The sequence below is a fragment of the Mustelus asterias genome, chromosome 16 (genome assembly GCF_964213995.1).
Source record: "Mustelus asterias chromosome 16, sMusAst1.hap1.1, whole genome shotgun sequence".
NCBI classification, from domain to species: Eukaryota; Metazoa; Chordata; class Chondrichthyes; order Carcharhiniformes; family Triakidae; genus Mustelus; species Mustelus asterias.
Window position 1 is genome coordinate 61,186,658 of NC_135816.1, and position 6,000 is coordinate 61,192,657.

The following is a 6,000-nucleotide window of genomic DNA, read 5'->3' on the forward strand; positions in this document are numbered from 1 at the left end:
GTGGCGTGGAATGAGTTAATGAGCAGAGGTTTTCACTGGGCAAGTTGTCCAGAGGGAAGCAGAAGCCACAGAGAGACAACACTGAGATCGAGTGTCAACCTGCGCCCAAGGTCAAAGTGGAAAGCAAGAGCTGTAGTATGCTAGTCAAGTCCCATGCTGTTTTAATAGCGATCTACAACTTATTAAAGATTTCTGGAGTTACTTCACCAAACTGCCTGCTGTTACCTAAATGGTAAAAGACTCAAATTAACACAATTAGAATTTAAGTTCAAATAATACCTATAACTTACAGTAATTCATTCTAAAACTGTTGTGACTCTTTACTTCATCAGTCATTTCTTCCACATCCCCATAACACTTTTAAAATCCAAGCTTTGCATCATCCAACTATACTGCTACTGGACTTGTGTATTTTTCTCTCCTACTCTTTAACTTAAACAGTGACCTACACATTGGAATTCAGCCCTTCTTCCTGGCTTCTGAATTGTAAAAATATGCTGGGTATCACCAATGTGTTGTTAAAATCACAGAATCGTAGAATCCCTACAGTGCAGGAGGCCGCCATTTGGCCCATCGAGCCTGCACCGACAAGAATCTCACCCAGGCCCTATCACCGCAAGCCCATGTATTTACCCTGCTAATCCCCCTGACACTATGAGGCAATTTACCATGGCCAAACCAACTAACCCTTTGGACTAACACACATCTTTGGACCAATGAAATAAAATAGATGTCAAATCTATTCCTTCTTTGCTAACATTTCACCTCTATAACAAAAGGCACAATGAAACCAAAACTATTAAAGACATATGAAGGATGGCAATTCATTAAGGATCTCAATCTGTAAGATTACACTTAACTTTTCCAACATTTAGAAGCACATAACCCAGGTCTTCTTTAAAAATCACTTACATTTACAACCTAAATGGTATAATTTAAAAGGAGGTGCAAGTACAGAGTCACAATTCCTTGAGATGACAGATCAGGTGAGCAAAGCAGTTAATAAAGTATATGGGGTCTTGGATTTTGTACATAGAGGCATAAGAGTATAAAATCCAGAAAGTTATGTTAAACCTGTATGAAACACTAGTTCGTCCTCAACGAGAGCATTGTATCTGATTCTGGGCAGTATATTTTTGCAAGGATGTGAAGATTTTGGTGAGGGTCCAATGTAGCAGGACAAATTGTGTGGCAAATGGAGCTCAGAAAACAAAAATTGGTGTTTGTTCATGGAGAAGGCTTGGCTCCATGAAGAAGATTGAGTGAGACTATTCAGTTTGTAGAGAGAAAGTGCACCAAAGCCTAAGCCCATCAAAATGGGAAAAACATGCCAACTGCCATCTTGAAATATCTTAGAAATGGCAGGGAACAAACCGCACAAGCAAGAGGAATGTTTAGCAGAGGGTGAAGATTGGCACAACGGTGGAAAAACAGGCACAAAATACATGTGTTACCAGTGTTGAAATTTGGGGCAAGAGAATGGGTATGAGACCAATAGAAAGAAGACATAATCATCAGAAGAGCTCCATAACTGAGACTGTACAGGATTGAGACAGGCCACATTGCTTGAATATTCTTGAAAAGAAGTCAATAATAACTTGGGTTTATTACTCAGATCCTGAAAAGAAAGAAGGAAAAAGATTAAGCTGCACACCCACCCAGGAGAAGGGAGAAGCCACCAACAGAAGGGAGACCACAGAATATCCTCGGCCTCGGAAAAAGGTCAGAATGAGATTAGGGAGATTGGTCAAGGCACCTCAGATACCAACCCTGTCAAGTTTAAGACTTTGGGGAGAGATGTAGGAGAATGTAAATATGTTAGGGGCTTGTGGAGGGGGGGGGGATTATATAAAGGGTTAATATCAGAAGCACATGATGCTGATATAATGATGGTGTAACATCCAATGTTTAAGGAACAAAGATCTGGAGGGAGGAAATGTTCCAAACTCACGCAGAGTTCCCAATATATAATTGTAGCTGTAAATAAAGAGTAATGGTTTTAACAGGCTACAGCATCAAGCAGCCTACTTTGAGATAATAGACAGGCTGCAAAGATCCCTACCATATGTCAAAACAGTTTCCAGCGAGTAAGCACATTGTCATTTTTCATAAAGCATGGTTTTATAATACAGCACTGACTGTAAACCATCTACCCCAATCTCAGTAACAGAATACTACTGTTAGCGTTTTAAAGTAAAACGCAGGTAAAATGGGATAGTGGTAAATTTGGAAATCAATAAACAGAAGATTAGGTGTCCATCTAGCAGTATGTGCACAGCAAGAGCAGTGCAGTAGTCACAGCCAATTAAATGTCCTCAAATCTATATACACAGACTAGTTTTCACACCCATTTAAGCATTTCACATTTTAAATGCAATCAAAATAGCATTCTGTTTGAACATCTACTGTCATCTTGATCAAAGAATAGTAAAAGTGTTTGAAACTACCTTAAGTGTATTGGGGATGTTTGGCAAGACGAGTAAAACAAGTTAGCAGACTAAATATACAGCACAAATATTTGTCATTTTACTTTATATTTGCTCTTCGGGTTCAAGAGTGTGCATGTAGAAAGTAATGCAAGTTTTCAGAGCAGAAGTCAGAGGTAGTCAGTCAGCCCTGTAATGTAGTCAATTTGAACACTGATTTTCAATATCAATCCAGTAACTAGGTGTGAAAACATTTTATTTTAATTAACTGGAATATTGCAGCTATATTAGTTATTGTCTCCACTGTTGAAACCTTAGCTAAAAGTTTCAGTCTTTAAAGGATATAAAGCATGGAACTTGGTAAAACATTTTGACTGTCTTTCATAATTGCAGTGGTCTTACCCTAATAAAATCATAATAATATTGTTTTTAAATGTATTGACAATGGCACTAATACAATACAATCTCAATAATCCTTCCCCAACCCTGCTAGTACCAAGTTACAGGAGTTCTCCTTCAGGTATTCCTTAGAAATGTTTGTGCAGCTAAACAAGCAACTTTTGACTGAGACTGGGATTTTCTGGCCCCACTGTGGCAGAACCGGCCACAGGGGATGTGATGGGCCAGCCAAAAGTCCATAGTCTTTTGGTGGGACCAGATGATCCCAATGGCAGATGGGGCCAGAAATTTTTGCAAATAGCTCATTACCAAATATTTTCTGATGTGTACGTAAGCACAGTATTCCACTTGCCACCTCATTAAGATATCCATGTCTTTAGAAGTTAATTTAAAAATGTGTTACTGTGTACCTACACTCCTTCATTCCATAATCATTGTCCAACATCATCTTGGCAAACCAGTACAACATCTTTTATCTTAATTTGTGTTTGGTGTCATCCTCCAACATAGTACCACAGAACCCCTACAGTGCAGAAAGAGGCTGCAACGACTCTCCAAAAGAGCATTCCACCCAGGCTCTCCCATCTTCCCTAGTCCTGTAACCCCATACATTTATCACGGCTATTCCACCTAACCTACATATCCTTGAACACCAAAGGGCAATTTAGCATGGTCAAATCCACCTAACCTGCACATTTTTGGACAGTGGGAGGAAACCACAGCACCCGGAGGAAACCCACTTTGACACGTACAAACTCCACGCAGTTACCCAAGGCTGGAACTGAATCCGGGTCCCTGATACTGTGAAGTAGCAGTGCTAACCACTGTGCCACCATGCCAAACCTTTGGCCTGGTCCTTCATCCAGGTTTCTTAACAAACAAATCCAGGAAAATAAACAATGATGTCTTACAAAATAAGTAAACAAATATTTTGCAAATTGCCAATCACAAAGGAATATATTTAGGTTTTTGCAATTAGAGTTCAGTTCAAGAACATGCCACATGTTCACCCAGACTGAAGACGATCTCTATTGTCGACCCTGGATTCTAGCTTCATGATTGGCAGTGAAGTGGCAAAAATCAACTTCAATGATGTACACACACCAATCTCAGCCTTGAATTAACTTTTCATGATGAGAATATTTTCATAACAGATGGCACGAGGAATAATTGCATTTAATATAAATCAAAAATTATTTGAGGTATTTACAGGGAACTACTCTGATAAATTAACTCAACAGATGTTTGTCCAGCTGTTGAGATTATTTTTAACTGCTTTCTCAAGGAGAATTCAATGAGATGACTCCCCATTTTTGAAACTTGACACCAGAGGGAAAAAAAACACAAGATAGTCAAACAGTTTAAAAATCCTACTTTTTTCAAACGAATGTCACATAGATTGAACCTTTCAGTCAGAACTTAACAGGAAGACAATTCAGTAGTAATCAAAGATCTAAACAACTGCTAACAGTTGTTACCCCAAGTAATTTACTGTTCGTTTGTCTATGTTTAGGTTCCGATGCCTGCTGTGAACTGTCACTGTTGCTGATCCACATGTCACTTTGTATCATTCCTAGTTAGTAAGCCCGATGACATTACAACGTACCTGCCACTGCTGTGAATATTAATGATCATCTTAATGTATTTTGGTATGTTAAAACATGTTTTTCATGGTTAAGTAGGTCAAGAAGCATAAATATTTTAATATTTTGTTCAAATTACATAGAATATACGGCACAGAAACAAGCCATTAAGCCTAACTAGTCTGTGCTGGTGTTTATAGTTCACCCAATCTCCTCTTATTTCAACTATTCATCTAAGCCTTTCAAGCACATCTTTCTCCTCCTTTTTCGCTTTTATATTTTTCTAGTTTCCTTTTAAAAGCATCTAAGCCCTTTACCTCAATTATTTCCTGTGGTAACAAGTTTCAAATTCTAACCACTGACTCAGGAAAGTTCTTATTTCCTTTCCCCTAGAATTTATTACTAACAATCTTGTCTTTATTACAGCTCCTATATTTTTGAATTCTCCCACACCGACTCCGTGCAATCCACTCATAATTTTATAGCCCTCTATCAGTCACCCCACATCTCTTTTCTAAAGAGCAAAAGAAAAATCATCTGAACAGTTGTAATTCTATTACTGCCGTAGTTTACTCAGAGCTGAAAGAGCCACAGCAACTATATTAATTCTTTCTCAATGACATCTTTCATTTCTAGCTCATGAAACACAGTTGAATTATTTGTTAAGCTTCTGGTTGCTCTGGAAAGCAATGATGTCATTTGTCTCCAAGCACACCACAACAATGAAGTTGTCATGCTCCCAGTCTTTTCCTGTCAGCTGTATTGAAGGTAGGGTGGTCGAAGCACTTGGGAGTTATTAATGTGCCTAGTTATCAGTATAGCTAGATAAAGTTTTATAAGCACTTACTTGCCTGCCAATCTAAGAGGGTGATTGAAGATTCATCAAAAGCCTTCATCTTCCTTGGGGAAGGAGCAAGCTTGATTGATGAAATGGCCTTTTCACATTTAATGCCTTCTTATGTTCTCACTCTTAGTTGAAAGGCACCCAGAAATAGGATTGTCTGTACTGTTGTGTCCTGCTTAACATTTTATCCATTCACAATCCAATGTGACTGAAATGCTCTGCTTACTTTACCCACTAGTGTGCTCCTTGCATCGGTTAATACAAAGATTTTTTAAAAACATTTTCAACTTTCTATTTCACATTTCTGGATCAGAATGGCTATGTTTAGTTACACAACAGAATATCCAAATTCGCAATTGGGTGACTCCATATTCACTGTGCTGTATCTTGAGATTCGTTCCACAAAATGGACAAATATAGCACCAGAACATAAGCACGAAACTGCGTTTGCTGAAAAACTGAAACAAAAACAGAAAATGCTGGAAAAACTCAGCAGATCTGGTGGCAAGCGTGGACAGAGAAGCAGAGTTAACATTTCAAGTCTGTCTTACTCTTCTTTGGGCTTTCCCTCAATCCAGACTTCCAGCCTTCTTCCCCCAGCCCTTCCAAAGGCAGACCCCACAGTATTTTGTTTTATGTCAAGATCTGTACCATAATCATTAGAAAAACAACTGTAATGGATATTTTGTGGTTAATCATTCAAGGATGCAGCATCAAAAAAATGACAAAACATAGAAAAACTACAGCA